Raw genomic sequence first — 19,218 nt, forward strand, 5'->3', positions numbered from 1 at the left:
TTCAAAATCTTACATCAAACAAATTTAATGGCACTATACATCTAACCAAATTTAGAAACACTGCTTACAATATGTTGTCTATTGATTTTTCCGATAACAACTTGGTAGTTGAGACAACCATAAGCGCCGCACAACTTCCCTTACTTCCTCAATTTCAATATTTAGGATTAGCCTCGTGCAATCTTCAGAAGTTTCCTAGTTTTCTAAAAACCCAACCTAATTTGCAGTTCTTAGATCTTTCCAACAATACTGTTAGTAGAGAAATTCCTAGCGGGATATGGGGAATCGGTAATGGGAAACTCAGTGTCCTCAATCTTTCTCACAATCATTTGACGCATATGAAAGAACCAATAGAATACAATTCTATTCATTACCTTGATCTAAATTCTAATATGCTAAGTGGACAGATTCCACGACCACCACCCGAGGCTCAGTATATGGACTTGTCCAACAATAACTTCTCCATGATTCCTATTGATATTGCTGATCAAATCCCACATGTCTATTTCTTTTCCATTGCAAAAAATAGAATTGGTGGAAGGATCTCAACTTCAATTCCGGCCTGGTGCCGTGCAGCCAATCTTCAAGTGCTTGACTTGTCCTACAACGCTTTGCATGATTGAACCCTATCTACACTCGGAGCCACTCCCCTAGCGGTCCTGCCACCACGCCGCAGAACGGGAGCTCGTGTGGAACCTTTTATTTTGGCGTAACAACGGTAGAACGTAACAAAATATTACGGCCGCCTAACATAGGGGCCGGAGGGACGGTAAACTCGGCCAAAATATGACACCCGAAGGGCCCGACACGCACAATCCTATCCTATCCGAGTCCGAGTTTACCCCTTGCACTTCGGACAGCCGTCCGAAACATCATAAGGAGGACCCCCTTTCGAGGTTCAAAAATAGTACGGTACATAGGAGGTTGGTCTTTCTCAACGTGGTGTATAGCACGAAAACCCTTTCGATACAAGCCACACTTAGGGTTGGTGTGGTCACATGAAAGAACCAAATGAATCCTCTCTTCTCTTCTTTATCTTTCCCCCTGGGGAAAGATAAAGATACCACCATGTCTGGTTCATAATAACAGCAACCTTGTTATAATGAATCTTAAAGAAAATCATTTTAAGTGGTGAGATATCACAAAAGTTTCAAGAGAGATGTTCTTTAGAGACATTGGATCTTAGTCAAAATATGTTAGAAGGGCAACTTCCTCCCTCCTTGGTGAACTGCACAGAGCTTAAGGTTTTGAATCTTGGAAACAACAGATTAAGTGATACCTTTCCTTTCTGGCTAAATATATATATTGTCAATTTCTACACATTCTTGTGTTGCATTCCAATCATTTTCATGGGAGCATATCTTGCACCAAGCTTGGGGTAAACAACAGTTGGCCGAGCTTATAAGTCATTGACCTACCTATCCTCCAATAATTTCAGTGGAAATCTACCAGCTGAACTATTCTTGGAACTAAAAGCTATTTTGGTTGATAGGAATGAAGCAAATTCAGAGGTTGACTACTTGTACTTCGCATCTTGAGGATATAACATTTACTATCAAGACTCAGTCTCACTTTCTCTGAAAGGACAAGGTTACACTATAGAGAAAATTCTATCTATCTTCACTTCTATTGATTTTTCAAGTAACCAATTTGAAGGGGGTATACCCGAGATTGTTGGTGAGCTTAAACTGTTATATCGTCTCCTTAATATCTCCCACAATGCACTGACAAGCAATATTCCTCCATCTCTTGGAAACTTGAAATCTTTGGAAGCATTAGACCTCTCATTCAACAACCTAGCAGGAAGTATCCCAGAGCAAATAGAGAGCCTAACCTACCTATCCTTCTTAAACTTGTCATACAACCATCTCGTTGGAAGGATCCCACAAGGCAAACAATTTAGTACCTTTGCTACAAGCTCATTCATGGGAAACAAGGGGCTATGTGGATTCCAACTTAATGTATCTTGCAATCGAATTACCAAACCAGCATCTTCACTACCAAAATCGGAAGAGGAAGAGTCAGAGCTTACCATGGTGATATCTACGCAAGCATTGCATTAGGATTTGTTGTGGGTTTAGGAGGAATATTTTTGCCACTTCTGTTGTCCAACAAATGGAGATTATATTATAACAAGAAGATTGATGAAGTACTTTTGAAGGTTTTCTTTCAGAGAGGTCAGGGGAGATGAAAGAACTCTCGTTAACAAAATCAATCAAGTCCAATGGCTTCATCCAAGTTACTTTGTTTTTATGTATTAAGTGTGATTGTTCAACTTAGTGTGTAATCATGGATGTCTAGTGACTAGTGTGGTGACTAGTATTTGGTTTTATTGGGTCAAATGTCATCATTGTAGTAATTTGGAGTGATTTGTGACATTGTGTACAATGTTTTCACTCCTAAATTTTCATGTCTCGTGTTTCTTTAATGACAACCTATGAAAGAATGAATTGTATGTAACAGAATGTTATGGGAAAGAATGAAGTTCAAACAAGTTACCTAAACATAGAATACATGCAGTAAAAGGTAAAAATCGAATATGCCTCATTGCCAATAAAAAGGTAATTCGTTTAGTAAACCGCATCAATATCTTCCTATGCCACTGACAGGCCACTACCTAATAGTGCGTTGTTACATTATCTAATCTAAAAAACCTCATTGATGTTGCAGAATACAGTACATGAGAAAAAAAAAAATTTGCCATTGCAGAATAAAATACACCAATTTGCACAGAAACACTATATGACCTTTCCGTATCAGCATCTCTAAAACTAAAACATTTGTTGATGAAGCTCAGCATCCTGTTGTGCTAGTTCTACCATCATGGCCTCATCGAAGAACTTGTTGATGGATACGTCCTCGCTCATACCCTGACAGTAACAAGAATTTTTTAAAATGAGTAATGTATTTATTAGTACGACAAGGTGGATTACAATCTATAATGCATATCTCGTTCAAATCCTCCAAGGAGTGAGGACATGGGAGATCAAACAGTAAATTCTCATTAAAATAATACAGTAAGAGCCAGCCAAACAAGGACCAAATTAGTAAATTGCATAACAGATCCAGCCATGCATGGTTGAGTAGATACCTTTCTACGCCTTGTCTTTACTATGAATTCACGAGCAAGGTGTTGAATTGGAGCAGGCTCAAGTGGACGAAGAACAATGCTCTTATCCAAAGGATCACTAGGAACAATACTCCAATGATCAAAAGCAGAGACACAGAATGCCTGCCCTTGTGTGTGGTACCTCAGGTCCGTCTCAAAACCAAATGATTCAATAACAGGTAAAAATGCCTAGAGCAAAGAGAGGGAAAGACATTACACTTGTGTACCGGTCTAAATTACTCCATATATAGCATCTAAGTATCCCTAAGATTTTTAGAAAGCAAACCTTGACAATGTAGGCAGGAGTTCCTGGTTGAGGAACATCTGCTGTAACGTGTCCACGCCTGCGTGACAAGACTTGGAATATAGCAGAAACACAATCTATGGGTGTCTGTATCTGAAATAACAATTACCAAAAAGTAGTTTTAGCATAAGATATACAACATTTAGACAAGACAAATTTCAAAAGATTAAATCCAAATAAGTTCATGCTACATCTATACAAGTAACTGAACTTTGTAGACTATACAGGGACATGACAGAGAGTTTACATGTTTTGTGACTGATGTAACATATAAGCTCATTATAGAACCGTTAGATTTTCAACATTCAAGTCCATGATTTCAAAACTTCAGTCTCTATTCAATAAGATGGTGTATATACCATGGAGAGATTTTGCAGGTTTTGGTAAATTAAGCAAAGTTATCACATAAGCTAGTAAGTAAAACAAACAAGTGATAAGTATATTATATTGTCACTGTTAGGCACTTCTACCACAAAGCTATGGTAGATTTATATACAAAGAGCACCACATAGGCTCATAATCTAGAAGTAGATAATGAGAAGGTTTACATGGACTGGCATGCAAATAACAAGCTCTTCCATTGGCAAATACAATGGCTATGCAAACAAATCTAGGAAATAAAGTCATTAAATATTCAGCTTGTTCCTATGCAACATCAAAGTTGTAGTTTTGGTCTAACAAAATATACCTCCACGTAATATACAGGTTCCATAAGCCGTGGGGTAGCCATAAGGAAGGATGAGTAAGCCACCCGTCTTGCTGTTGGAATGATCTGGCCTGTTCCACGGTGCAATGGCTCAGGTGCAATCTTTGCATCAACTATTTTGAATTTGACACCTCTGATGGGCTCATCACAAAGGGGTCCTTCTTGAGCACCCCACTGAAACCTGTTAAAAAGAATTTAGTCCCATTTCGAGGTAAGGACCCAAAATCATGAAATATGAAGATGAAATAGTTTAGGCTACCCTTTTGTTGGGTTGGGGCTTTCCTCCTATGTGGTAAATAGCTCATTTTGGGACCAAGCCTATTCCACTGCAATATTTGTTAGCTTGATGGAAAAGTTTGCTGACAATTATTTGGGTTGGAGAATGGGTTATTGGGTAGAAGTTAAAGAGTGGATGTTGGGATGAAGTTGTTGGGCAGAAGTTTGCTTGGGATGAACTTGGGAAGAGATTTCCTAAGGGAACTTGGGAAGAGGTTTCCTAAGGTTTATGGGAGGAGATTTCCTAAGGAACTTGGGAAGAGGTTTCCTAAGGTTTATGGGAGGAGATTTCCTAAGGATTATGGGAAGAGGTTTCCTAAGGTTTATGGGAGGAGATTTCCTAAGGTTTATGGGAGGAAGTTGAGGAATTAATTAGCTTTCTTCATTTCCCAAGGTGGTTGCCTGCATCTATAAAATGAGGGAGAATTCATTGTTTCCTCACCACTACACCAGACACTTCTACATACTACACATATTCCTTTTGTATTTTTCGGCAGAAGCAGTAGGCCAAAAAGAAAGAAAAATTCAGTTTTTCTTTCTTTCTCTTTTTCACGGCCGTATGCAGCAGTTGAAGGAGCAACATCTATTTCTTCTTCTCTTTGTGCTACTTTGTTGTTGGGTTTGCCTAGCTTCTTTGGTGGCACGGCGGTGGCGTGTGTCGGCAGGTTTTGTCGCACGTATGATGGATTTGTCGTGAGGTTTGCCGAAGATCTTTGGGGTACTTTTCTTCATCAAATATTTGTAGAGGTCAGTGTTTGTTCCATGCATCATCGTTTTGGGTAAGCTCGTAATATTTGTATTCTATTCACCTTGTTCGTGGTGGTTGAATATTTTGAGTACGAGTTGGTATCCCTTTTTAGGCTTGTAAACGTGATATATTGTATTTGGCCTAGTTGTTGTATTTGATGATTTTTAGGGTGTTTGGCTCGGGTGGTAGCCAGCAACTTTGTACCCAAGATTTGTTATAGTGGAATATTGTGTTGGTGGTGGTCCGTGGTTTTTCCCCGTGATTTTGGGGTTTTCCACGTAAATCTTGTGTCCCTTGTGTCTGTTATTTATTTTGGCTGTTTTGCACCATCTCGTATTTGCGCTCTTATCGGTCCTGTGATTTTATTTGTCACAGGTGGTGGGATTTTTCCCAACAAAGTGGTATCAGAGCCCTGGTTGTTGATCAGGTGTATTTGACATGGAGGCAAATACGATAAATATGGTGCGGTTGAACGGTAGAAATTTTCACATTTGGAAGGCCAAGATGAAGGATCTCTTGTTTGTGAAGAAATTACATCTACCTGTGTTTGCAAGTGCAAAGCCAGCAAATATGTCAGACGAGGAGTGGGACTTTGATAACCAACAAGTTTGTGGTTATATTCGACAATGGGTCGAAGACAATGTTCTGAACCATGTTATTAATGAGACGAATGCCAAGAGCCTGTGGGATAAGCTTGAGACCCTGTATGCTTCCAAGACAGGCAATAACAAGTTGTTCTTATTGAAGCAGTTGATGAATTTAAGATACAGGGAAGGTACGTTGATCAATGATCATGTTAATGATTTCTAGGGTGTTCTTGATCAGTTGTCAAGCATGGGCATCACATTTGAGGATGAGGTACTTGGTCTTTGGTTACTTAACACTCTACCTGATTCTTGGGAAACATTTCGGGTTTCTTTGACCAATTCTGCTCCCAACGGTGTTGTGACCATGGAGTATGTCAAGAGTGGTATCATGAATGAAGAAGCAAGAAGAAGATCTCAAGATACCTCCACTTCTCAGTCAGAGATTTTGGTTACAGAAGATAGGGGGAGAAACAAGCAAAAGGTTCAGAAGGGTAGAGATGTTAAATGTCATTATTGTGGCAGGAGAGGACATATCAAGAAATTTTGCTTCAAGTTGAAAAGAGACAATGAGCAAGATGATGATGATGTCACCGGGAACCAAGTTGCAATAGTTGGAGGAGATTTACTTGTCGTCTGCGATGAGAATGCCAACAATGTTACTTGCCATGAGACAACTTGGATTGTGGATTCAGGTGCAGCCTACCATGTTACACCAAGGAAGGAATTCTTTGCTTCATATACTCCAGGTGATTTTGGAGAGCTAAGAATGGGTGATGATGGTCAGGTGAAGGTGATTGGTACCGGTACAGTTTGTCTTGATACCAGCAATGGCACAAAGCTGGTACTTAAAAATGTAAAGCATGCACCGGGAATCAGACTGAATCTTATTTCTACTGGAAATCTTAATGATGATGGTTTCTGCTGTTTCTTTGGTGATGGACAGTGGAAAATTGCCAAAGGCTCACTGGTTGTTGCACGAGGTAACAAGTTTTCTAACTTGTACTCTTTGCAAGGCTCTATTTATGGTGGTTCAATGAATGTGGCAACAAAGGAATGTGTATCGGAGTTGATACATTCTGATGTGTGTGGACCAATGGAAGTAAGGTCACTTGAGGTTTGTTGCTGTATCGCCGGGACGGCGATATACTCCACATAGTCGGGAGGGGGAGATTTGTTGGGTTGGGGATTCCCTCCTATGTGGTAAATAGCTCATTTTGGGACCAAGCCTATTCCACTGCAATATTTGTTAGCTTGATGGAAAAGTTTGCTGACAATTATTTGGGTTGGAGAATGGGTTATTGGGTAGAAGTTAAAGAGTGGATGTTGGGATGAAGTTGTTGGGCAGAAGTTTGCTTGGGATGAACTTGGGAAGAGATTTCCTAAGGGAACTTGGGAAGAGGTTTCCTAAGGTTTATGGGAGGAGATTTCCTAAGGAACTTGTGTAACATCCCAGATTTCCATGGCATTTAAAACTTATAAGACAAAGGTAATATCTCATTAAATCCCAAAACATAATACAAGTGTACGGGGTGCTATGCCACACCTGAGCTAGAGAACCCAGGTGCACAGGCTAACTAACTAATATTCTCAATAATGTAAATGCATAATATGGCACGCAGGCCGAAAGGAGAGCTATCTACTTCTACGTTCCGAGTCTAGCGCGCTCCAGTGACTTATTCTTCTGTTCCTGAAAGCCAAATATATCTGTTCAGCGAGAGATGCTGGTAACCCACTCCAACGTGTTGAAATACAATACATATAGAGATATATATAGATATACGAAAACCATTGTGAGCATGAAGATATATCCTACGAACTCTAGCTTTTAAAACCGGGAATGACTCGACAGATAAGGTCAGACACAAGCAATAGTTATAACGAGTATATGCAGTTCACAATAGATAAGGCAGATAAGGCAAAGCATAAACAATAATCACAACCCATCATAAACGATCCAATATAAATCCCATAATCACATCCCAAGGCACACATAATCACAATCTCGCCCATACCACACACATAACGCACATTGTTGGCGCCACAGGACCGATCGCATGCCCATACATGAGGGTCAGCGCATATAGCTCTGACACAGCCCCGCAGCACCATGCCCCGTATTGCAACACGGGGAGGTCGATCGCAACCGACCGATGAACCGCAGCTCATCATAATGTTTGATCGCAACCAAACAGTGGACCGCAGCCCAAGAGAGTGTCATCTGACCGCAGCCAGGATAAAGGACGAACCGCAGCTCGTATAGAAACGTTTGATCGCAACCAAACGGTGGACCGCAGCCCAAGAGAATGTCATCTGACCGCAGCCAGGAATACCCATCTGACCGCAGCCAGCTTCTGAACCGCAGCTCAGGATAACCAATCCGATCGCAACCGAATTGGGGTAACACACACACATAACACACAACAAGCACATGCAACCCACATTACACATTGGGAAGGGGGATAAAGCGTATAACAAACCTATGCGTGATCCATCACATACTAAGAATAGTCCTAAGGGGTTCATACTTCTTTCACCTAGGTCAACGGGATACCAATTCAACTAGCATGCAAGATAATAGACTCATAAACCTACGAACGGTACCCGAAACATCAAACTAGACATAGGCACGACAAGCGGGGTCCGTTGGGACACCACGGGGATCGGGGAAACATCAAACGGGGCAGCCGGGGTCCCGAGGTGGGAGGAATTCCAGCGGGTAGCCGGTGGGTGGGGGTCCACCCGCCGGCTGCCCGCCGACTGACACTGTTCCGGGCAGCGGGTGCCCGGCGGGCAGCTGCCCGCCCGCCGGCTGCCCGCTGCCGGAGCTGCCCGAATTGCCGCGGGTAGGTGGTGGGTCCCCTACCCCCCACTGACTCTTTTCACCACTTTTCGTCCCGGGAACCGTTGTGGAACCCGAAACCATGCTTAGACACTTTTCAACGTGATTAACGACAACACATAGACAATTAACGGATCAAATACGATAGACGAACGACACATAACCTAACATGCTTTTCTAATCATAATCAACACCCAAACATGCGATTTCCCACCCGATAATCCAAGAATAAGATCATACGATACAACCTAGGGTTCTAATCACTTTTATATCAACAAGAATACGGTTCGTCTTCTAATTGCAAGATTCGGTAGGAACAACACATAATCATCAAGAACATCATAATCATCAAGAACAACACATAATCATCAAAATCCCCATTAATCATCAAGAACATCATAATTATCAAGAAACTCCCAATATCAAGATTATCAAGATTCCCCATGGAATCATTAAATCAACATCAATAATAATCATAGTAATTCGCCATTTACAATCATATGGGGGAAACCCTAAGGGGAAATCATAGCTATGAAAATAGGTTTTGTTGAGACATGGGTTACCTCTTAGCCTTAATTAATTCCTTGGCTATGAAGGATCTTTCTTTAAGCTTTCTTGCTTTCTTGATTTCTTCTAAGGGAATTCTTGGAGCTCTCCTGGGGTGATGGGGCGTCTAGGCGTGTGGGGGGGGGGGGGGGGGTTCTAGGTGCTCCCTAAGTTCCCTATTTATAGATCCAAGGGTTTATTTAGAGTTTATTCCTATTGGGTTTAGGGGTTGGGTTTATATAATTGGGCCCATGGGCTATGGTGGCCTTTTCCCTAATTAACCATTATAATTTATTCTTTCTCCTGGGTTATTAATTAATTAATTAATTAACCAGTTGGTTTTAGGATCCGTAACACGGGGTGTTACAACTTGGGAAGAGGTTTCCTAAGGTTTATGGGAGGAGATTTCCTAAGGATTATGGGAAGAGGTTTCCTAAGGTTTATGGGAGGAGATTTCCTAAGGAACTTGGGAAGAGGTTTCCTAAGGTTTATGGGAGGAGATTTCCTAAGGATTATGGGAAGAGGTTTCCTAAGGTTTATGGGAGGAGATTTCCTAAGGTTTATGGGAGGAAGTTGAGGAATTAATTAGCTTTCTTCATTTCCCAAGGTGGTTGCCTGCATCTATAAAATGAGGGAGAATTCATTGTTTCCTCACCACTACACCAGACACTTCTACATACTACACATATTCCTTTTGTATTTTTCGGCAGAAGCAGTAGGCCAAAAAGAAAGAAAAATTCAGTTTTTCTTTCTTTCTCTTTTTCACGGCCGTATGCAGCAGTTGAAGGAGCAACATCTATTTCTTCTTCTCTTTGTGCTACTTTGTTGTGGGTTTGCCTAGCTTCTTTGGTGGCACGGCGGTGGCGTGTGTCGGCAGGTTTTGTCGCACGTATGATGGATTTGTCGTGAGGTTTCCGAAGATCTTTGGGGTACTTTTCTTCATCAAATATTTGTAGAGGTCAGTGTTTGTTCCAGGCATCATTGTTTTGGGTAAGCTCGTAATATTTGTATTCTATTCACCTTGTTCGTGGTGGTTGAATATTTTGAGTACGAGTTGGTATCCCTTTTTAGGCTTGTGAACGTGATATATTGTATTTGGCCTAGTTGTTGTATTTGATGATTTTTAGGGTGTTTGGCTCGGGTGGTAGCCAGCAACTTTGTACCCAAGATTTGTTATAGTGGAATATTGTGTTGGTGGTGGTCCGTGGTTTTTTCCCGTGATTTTGGGGTTTTCCACGTAAATCTGGTGTCCCTTGTGTCTGTTATTTATTTTGGTTGTTTTGCACCATCTCGTATTTGCGCTCTTGTCGGTCCTGTGATTTTATTTGTCACAGGTGGTGGGATTTTTCCCAACACCTTGTACAACAGAATCCTTAACAGCATTTAATAAGCTCTTGTCAACTTCACTTGAAAGGGTATCATCCAGCAAAATCTTAGGTCCCTGTTAGTGCATTGAACCATCAGCCAGCATCACAAACCTCATCATAAGTGAGATCACATCATATAAATATAATTAAAAGCAATTCCTAACTGAAAGTTAAACTATATTAGAGGGAAGGCAATTCTGAGATCACATTACCTGCCTATCAGGTCCAAATGCCCAAATAGATCGTGCAGCAAGCAGATCCCAGTCATACTTTGTCTGAAAAAAGTCACCAAGTTTCTTTCGCGGCCAATCTATACTCACAACACCATTCTCAATGTCCTCTGCAAGTCCTTTCTCTAATGGCTCAGCAATCTACGGAATTCCAAATACAACAAGTGAAGTGGGAACTTAAGTTTTCAAGGATTAATAATCCATATATCAGTGCCAAAGAGTCATACCATAGTGATTTTGTTTTTCTTATTAGGAGTTTCAGCAAAGCACTTCATTGAAGAAGACTCCACCACTGTTTCGCAAAAGGAGACAACTGGATCAGCAACCTACATTTATGGAAGAAGGAACAAATCAAGCCATGAATTAAGGAGACATTCGACACAGCGAATGATCCAATACAATGGGTTTAAGAGACACCTTCACTTCCACTTCAGAATATAGCTCTCTAAGGTCCTTCGTTATGGAATCTAGGTACAACTCTCCAGTACCCAAAATTGTGTGCTCTCAAGACTCTTCAACCTTGGTGATTGCAAGAGGATAGCTCTTGCTGATTTTCCTGAGGCCCTCCACCATTTTAGGCAATTCACTCGGATTTAAAGGCTCAGTTGCTGTTTTCACCACTGGAAGAGTGTTGAACTGAAGAGGCCGAAATATGTATACATCGTCATTATAATCAACATTACAAAGTGTTACAGTCTTCATAATTGAAGCATCAACACCTTCAATCAGAACCCATGAGCCTGGAGGAGCCTTGCTTATAGGTATTCTGTACCGGGCTTGGTATACCCACAACTTTGTTACTTCTTTTATGGTCATATCCACCTCATCATCTGGTGAATACCCTTCTCCTAGAACACGTAGAGTTTGCCCTGTCATAAGTTCTCCACTATAGACCCTACCAAAAGCATCAAAAACACTGCAATCTGACTTGGGATAAAGTTTAGTCACATTAGCCATTAAGGGGCTAGCAGGATCACATTCTTCCATTGCTTGATAAATTACGGAATCCTTTGGACCAGTATATATGTGCTCGACCTTCCAAGCTACTGCTGCTTTGGCAGACGGAATGTGACGCACCAGCATATCAGTAAAGCCTGTGGCACCAGCTATTTCCCATCAATTATCTGAATATGCATGTATTTGATTCTGTTGATAGCTTGCAACGATATAATGCATATGCCTGATGTGAGTGACTACGCTACAACTTGGTTTACCATCCAAGTCTCATTTGAACTACCCAGGGTAATACGTTAGCAATGTACTTTTACCCAGGGGCGGAGCCAGAAATTCCATTGAGGGGGGCGAAGAAGTAGGACGGATTCAGAAATTTTTTTCCAGTTGTTATAGAATATTCTGTGTGATTGAGTATCCTATATTTTAGGAAACTAAAATATTAGCATACCATATCAGTTTAGATCAAGCTTGTATTTAAGGGGTGATTGACTAACCGTAAAGGCATACAGAAATAGGGAGGACTCTACAGAGGTATTCCTCTCTCTCCCAATATTCTAACATGGTATCGAGCCAGTAGAATAGGTTGATTTTTTTTCCGGCGTCTCCGATCGTCACCGCCGGTCCAGGGCTTCTCGCCGTCGTCCGGCGACCTCGCCTGGAAAGTTTCCCGGCGATCTGACCTGCGCGTGAGCCACACGCGCCACCGCCGTCCGCTGCTTCCGCTTCACGCGCCGGCGCGTGCGCCGTCTCCGGCGACCGGAAATCTCTCTGGCCGGTCTTCCCAGGGTCGCCTGTAACACCCCGTGTTACGACCCCTAAAACCAATTAATCATTTAACAAATTATCCAAAGAAAGAATTAAATTACAATAATTAATTACGAAAAGGCCCACCATAGTCCGTGGGCCCTCACCCCTAAAACCCAACCCCTAGTCCTAAAAGGAATAGAGTTAGCAAGCCTATAGTAATTGGGCCCTAACTAGGACTCTTAGATATATAAATAGGGGACATAGGAGGCACCTAGAACCCACACCATAATAATCTCTCACCACACAAGGAGCTCCAAGAATTCCCCTAGGAGAAATCAAGAAAGAAGAAAGACTTAGAGAAAGATCCTTCATAGCCAAGGAAATTAATTAAGGCTAAGAGGTAACCCATGTCTCAACAAAACCTATTTTCTTAGCTATGATCTCCCTCTAGGCATCCCTCTACATTCTTGTGTATTGATGATTCGGTTATGATATTAATGGTGTGATCTTGATAATTGATGTTATGATTTCTTGGGTAATCTTGGTAATCTGGATGATGGGAAAAGATTCTTGATGATTGTGTGATATTCTTGATAAACCTAGATTCCTAATGATTGTGTGGTATTCTTGATAAATCACATTGTTGCTTAAAAGATGAATTGCGTTCTTCATGATTTAAATATAATTAGAGCCCTAGGATGTATCGTGAAACTCGTGTGGTGTTATTCTTGATATATTGGGTGGGAATTCGTATGTTTGGGCGCCAATTATGTTTAGAAAGCATGATAGGATATGTGCCGTATGTTTCTTGCTTTTGATTCGTTAATTGTCTACGTGTTGTCATCGATTGCGTTTAAAGGTGTCTAAGCATGGTTTCGGGTTCCACAAAGGTTCCCGGGGCGTTAATTGTGAAAAAGAGTCAGTGGGGGGTAGGGGACCCGCCACCTACCCGCGGCCAAGTTTGGCGTCACCGGCAGCTGGTAGGCGACTGCCCGCCGGGCACCCGCTGCCCGGGAATTCGTCGCTGGCTGGCAGCCGGCGGGTGACCCCTCACCCACCGACTACCCGCTGGAAATTGTCCCACTTCGGGATCCCGGCTTCCCCGTTTGATGTTCCCCCGACCCCCGTGGTGTCCCAACGGACTCCGTCCATCATGCCTATGTCTAGTTTGATGTTTCGGGTACCGTTCGTAGGATAAATGAGTCTTATATATCGCATGCTAGTGAATTGGTATCCCGTGGGCCTAGGTGAAGGAAGTATGAACCCCTTAGGATTATTCCTAGTATGTGGTTGCCCACGCATAGGTTTCAATATACGTTTTCTCCCCGTTCCTAAGGTGTTAATGTGGGCTGCATGTGCTTGCTATGTGTTATGTGTGCATGATACCCCAATTTGGTTGCGATCAAATTGGTTATTCCTGAGCTGCGGTTCAGAAGCTGGCTGCGGTCAGATTTACACTCTCGGGCTACGGTCCACCGTTTGGTTGCGATCAAACGTTTTTACATGAGCTGCGGTTAATATTCCTGGCTGCGGTCAGATGACTACTCTTGGGCTGCGGTCCACTGTTTGGTTGCGATCAAACATTATGATGAGCTGCGGTTCATCGGTCGGTTGCGATCGACCCCTCCGTGTTGCGATACGGGGCAGGGTGCTGTGGGGCCGTGTCAGAGCTATATGCGCTGACCCTCATGTATGGGTATGCGATTGGTCCTGTGGCGCCAACAAAGTGTGCTATGTGATGAGATATGGATGGTTTGATGTTACGAATGTTATGAAAGTGTGACCATAGGATACATTCTAGTAAACCGTATATGCTTAGTTATGACTATTGGCTGTGCTTATCTCTATCTGTTGAGTCTGTTCCATATGCTTGTGAATTATATGACTGTTGACTGTGCTTATCCCTATTTGTCGAGTCTATTCCCTGTTTTAAAAGCTAGAGTCTCTTAGGATATGTCTTCATGCCTCGAAATGGTTTTTCTTATATATATATATATATATATATATATATATATATATATATATATATATATATATATATATATATATATATATATATATATATATATATGCCTATACGTATTGTATTTCAACGCGTTGGAGTGGGTTACCAACATCTCTCGCTGAACAGATATATTTGGCTTTTAGGCACCGAGGAGTAGACACTGGAGCGCGCTAGAGTCTTGGAGCGTAGAAGTAGATAGTTTCCCTTTCGGCCTGCGTGCCACGCTTATGCATTTACATTATTGAGGATATTAGTTAGTTAGCCTGTGCACCTGAGTTATCTAGCTCAGGTGTGGCATAGCACCCCGTACTCTTATGTTTGTTTGGGATTTATGAACATTTACCTTTATTATATGAGCTTCAAAAGTTGAAAATTTTTGGGGTGTTACATCGCCTGAGTTCGGGGGTCTCGGTTCTGGGCTCAGTTTGGACCAGTTTCGCATCAGTATTTTCGGTTCTAAGGTCAGGTTGTTTCGTAACCCTTCGGCTCAGTTTTTTGCGTGATTTGTGATCTGTTTGGGGTCCAATATTTGTGGGTATGGCTGAGAATAGGTCTGTGGTTGTCACTGATATAGCTCCTGTTAGTTCTAAAATCACGGATTGTAAGCTTAATGACTCTAATTACTTGGAACAGATTCATGTCATTAAACTTTATCTTACTAGTTTGGATAAAAGTGACCACTTGTCCAAACCTTTGGCTGACCAAGAAGCTACTTGGGTTCGAGATGATGCCCGTTTGTTCCTACAAATCCGTAATTCTATTGATGAGGGTATTGTTGGGTTCATTAGTCATTGTGCCTCTGTTAAGGAGTTGATGGAGTATTTGGAATACTTGTACGCTGAAAAGGGGAATGTCACTCGAGTTTATGATGTTTGCAAGTCTTTTTTCCGTACTGAAAAACGTGATTTGTCTCTCCCTGCATACTTTATGGAATTTAAGAAGACTTATGAGGCACTTAATCAGCTTATGCCATTCACTGTTGACATTAAAGAGCAGCAAACCAACGTGAACATTTGGCTGTTCTGAGTTTTTTGGCAGGTCTCCCTTCTGAGTATGACACGGCGAGGTCTGCAATTCTTAGTAGCTCTGCAATCCCTTCTCTTGCTGATGTTTTCCCACGTCTAAGTCGATCGGTGCAATCGCAACCAAATGTGCCTGAGGCTACCATCCCATCAAACAATGCTCTTGTTGGCCGTCATCCTTGCAGTGGGAATGGTAAAAATTCTCAGGGATACACTTCTAGTGGTATTGTGTGTCATTATTGCCATAAGCCTGGCCACATAAAAAGGGACTGTCGGAGATGGTTGAGGGAACGAGGAAATCCGACTGCTAATGTTGCATCCACAACTGAGGCGTCTTCCAAGATGGTCACTGTTTTTGCTGATGAGTTTGACGAGTTCTCTTAGTATCGAGAATCTTTAAAGCGTTCATCCTCCTCTTCAGTCACTGTTATTGCTGACTCAGGTAATGCAACTACATGCCTTCTCTCATCCTCCTCCAAGTAGGCTATAGACTCGGGTGCCACGGATCATATGACAGGTAACTCTAGTTTGTTTTCCACGCTTTCTTCCCGCCGACATAGTTCCCCCGTCACCTTAGCAGATGGTTCTACCTCCCATGTTCTTGGGTCCGGTACCATTACGCCCATCCCCTCGCTCCCCATGTCTTCTGTCTTGCATCTACCTAACTTTTCGTTCAACTTAATTTCAGTCAGCCAGCTTACCTGTACTTTAAACTGTTCTGTTACGTTTTTCCCTGATTATTGTCTGTTTCAGGATATTTTGACGAAGAGGGTTATTGGTAAGGGGCGCAAGTCTGGGGGCCTCTACGTTCTTGACACCACGAGGCGAGAGCTTATTGCTTGTTCAGGAGCTGTCACTCCAGTAGAAGCTCATTGTCGTTTGGGGCATCCTTCCCTTCCCTTGTTGAGGAAGTTGTGTCCGCAGTTTTCTAGTTTGTCTCCTTTACATTGTGAGTCGTGTCAGTTGTCCAAGCACCATCGTGTGACTTTGAGTCCTAGAATTTACAAACGAGCGTCTGCTCCTTTTGAGTTAGTGCATTATGATATTTGGGGTCCGTGTTATGTGACCTCTAAACTTGGTTTTAAGTATTTTGTTACGTTTGTTGATGATTTTTCCCGAATAACATGGTTATATCTAATGAAGTCTCGTTCTGAACTTTTTGAGGTGTTTTGTGGATTCTGTGTTGAAATTGAGACTCAATTTGGTGTTCCTGTCAAAGTTTTACGTAGTAACAATGCAAAAGAATATTTTTCGTTCCCTTTTGTCTCTTATATGCATAAGAAGGGTATGTTACATCAGCCCTCTTGTGTTGATACACCTTCCCAGAATGGGGTCACTGAACGCAAAAATCGACATCTGCTTGAAACTGCAAGGGCCTTGATGTTTCAAATGGGGGTTCCCAAGCAGTTTTGGGGTAATGCCGTTTCCATAGCCTGTTTCTTGATTAATCGGATGCCCTCTGCGGTCTTGGGTGGGAAAACACCTTTCCATACTCTGTATCCTTCAAAACCTATGTTCCATGTTGACCCGCGTATATTTGGCTGCGTGTGCTTTGTTCGAGATGTCCGTCCCCATGTCACCAAGATAGATCCCAAGTCTTTGAAGTGTGTGTTTCTTGGATATTCCCGTGTGCAAAAAGGGTATAGGTGTTACTCTCCTGAGCTTGGTAGGTACCTTGTTTCCATTGATGTTGCCTTTCATGATGACGTCCCTCTCTTTCCTTCATCCCCAGATGCTGTTCGTAAGGGGGTGGAGGATGATATATTGATGTATACGGTAACGTCGTCTGTTCCTTCCCCTGTTCCTACCACTCTTATCTTGCAAGTGTATTCTCGTCGACCTCGACCTGACGCACTCGTACCGGCACCGCCTCCCATTCCAGACTCAGTACAGACTCCGTGCCCTGACACCACCTCTATGTCATCAGATCCAGTCTTAATTGATGAACGTCCGATTGCCACCCGAAAAGGTAAACATACCTGTACTTATCCTATATCCTCTGTTGCATCATATGATAGGCTGTCACATGCCTCGTGTTCTTTTATTGCTTCCCTTGAGTCTATTTCCATTCCTAAGACTGTTAGGGACGCCTTGTCCCATCCTGGGTGGCGAAATGCCATGATTAATGAGATGAACGCTTTGGATCACAATGGTACTTGGGAGTTGGTCACTGTGCCTGCGGGTAAAATATCTATTGGTTGTAAATGGGTGTTTACTGTCAAAGTTAACTCTGATGGGTTTGTGGCTCGATTGAAGGCTCGTCTTGTGGCTAAGGGATATGCCCAAACTTATGGAGTTGATTATTCTGACACTTTTTCTCCTGTGGCTAAGCTTACTTCTGTCAGGTTACTCATCTCAATGGCTGACATTCATGATTGGCCTTTGCATCAGCTTGATATCAAGAACGCCTTTTTGCATGGGGATCTTCATGAAGAGGTGTATACGGAGCAACCTCCTGGGTTTGTTGCTCAGGGGGAGTCTGGGAAAGTATGTCGTCTTCGGCGATCGTTGTATGGGCTAAAACAAAGTCCACGTGCATGGTTTGGAAAATTTAGTCAAATTGTTGAGAATTTTGGGATGGTGAAAGGCAAATCGGATCATTCCATGTTCTACAAGTGGTCCAAAACAAGTATCATCTGGTTGGTGGTTTACGTAGATGACATTGTCATTACAGGGAGCAACACCGAAGGGATTTTGTCTCTCAAGTCATTTCTTCATAGTCAATTCCAAACAAAAGATTTGGGACCACTAAAGTATTTCCTGGGTATCGAAGTTATGAGGAACAAAACAGGTATATTACTCTCCCAACGAAAATATGATATTGACTTACTCTCTGAAACGGGAAAACTAGGTACTAAACCATGCAATACTCCCATAATACCGAACTTGCAATTGTCAAAGGAAGGGGAATTGTTCGAAGATCCTGAGAGGTATAGGAGATTGGTTGGGAAGCTAAACTACTTGACCGTAACCCGTCCAGATATTGCATACCCAGTTAGCGTTTTGAGTCAGTACATGTCATCTCCAACTATTGGTCACTGGGCAGCGGTAGAGCACATCTTGAGTTACTTAAATGGAGCCCCGGGACACGGAATTTTGTATAAGAATCACGGTCACACTCGGATTGAGTGTTTTACTGATGCGGATTGGGTAGGTTCCAAAGAGGATCGTAGATCAAGAACTGGATATTGTGTTTTCTTTGGAGGTAATCTGGTTTCCTGGAAGAGTAAGAAGCAGAATGCAGTCTCTCGTTCGAGTGCAGAGTCTGAATATAGAGCGATGGCACAATCAACGAGTGAAGTAATGTGGATACACAATTCCTGCAAAGTTATGGTGTGATAACCAAGCTGCTCTTCATATTGCATCAAACCCGGTGTTCCATGAACGAAGTAAGCACATAGAGATTGACTGTCATTTTGTACGTGAGAAGATACAACAAGGGTTAATCTCCATAGGATTTCTGAAGGCAGGAGAACAACTCAGGGACTTATTCACGAAGGCCCTTACTGGAACCCGAGTCAGTTATTTGTGTAACAAGTTGGGCATGATCAATGTCTTTGCTCCAACTTGAGGGGGAGTGTTATTGAATGTTCTATGTGATTGAGTATTCAATATTTTAGGAAACTAAAATATTAGCATACCATATCAGTTTAGATCAAGCTTGTATTTAAGGGGTGGTTGACTAACCCTAAAGGCATACAGAAATAGGGAGGACTCTCCAGAGGTATTCTTCTCTCTCCCAATATTCTAACACCAGTAAAATCGAAACATTAAAACA

At 42.2% G+C, this 19,218-nt stretch overlaps 1 pseudogene; it reads right to left on the reverse strand.

Annotated features, from left to right (window-relative positions):
• Positions 1 to 2,480: 2,480 nt before the first annotated feature.
• Positions 2,481 to 12,227, reverse strand: LOC109177555 (annotated as a pseudogene).
• Positions 12,228 to 19,218: the final 6,991 nt, after the last annotated feature.

Source organism: Ipomoea nil, unplaced genomic scaffold (assembly GCF_001879475.1).
Source record: "Ipomoea nil cultivar Tokyo-kokei standard unplaced genomic scaffold, Asagao_1.1 scaffold0176, whole genome shotgun sequence".
NCBI lineage: Eukaryota > Viridiplantae > Streptophyta > Magnoliopsida > Solanales > Convolvulaceae > Ipomoea > Ipomoea nil.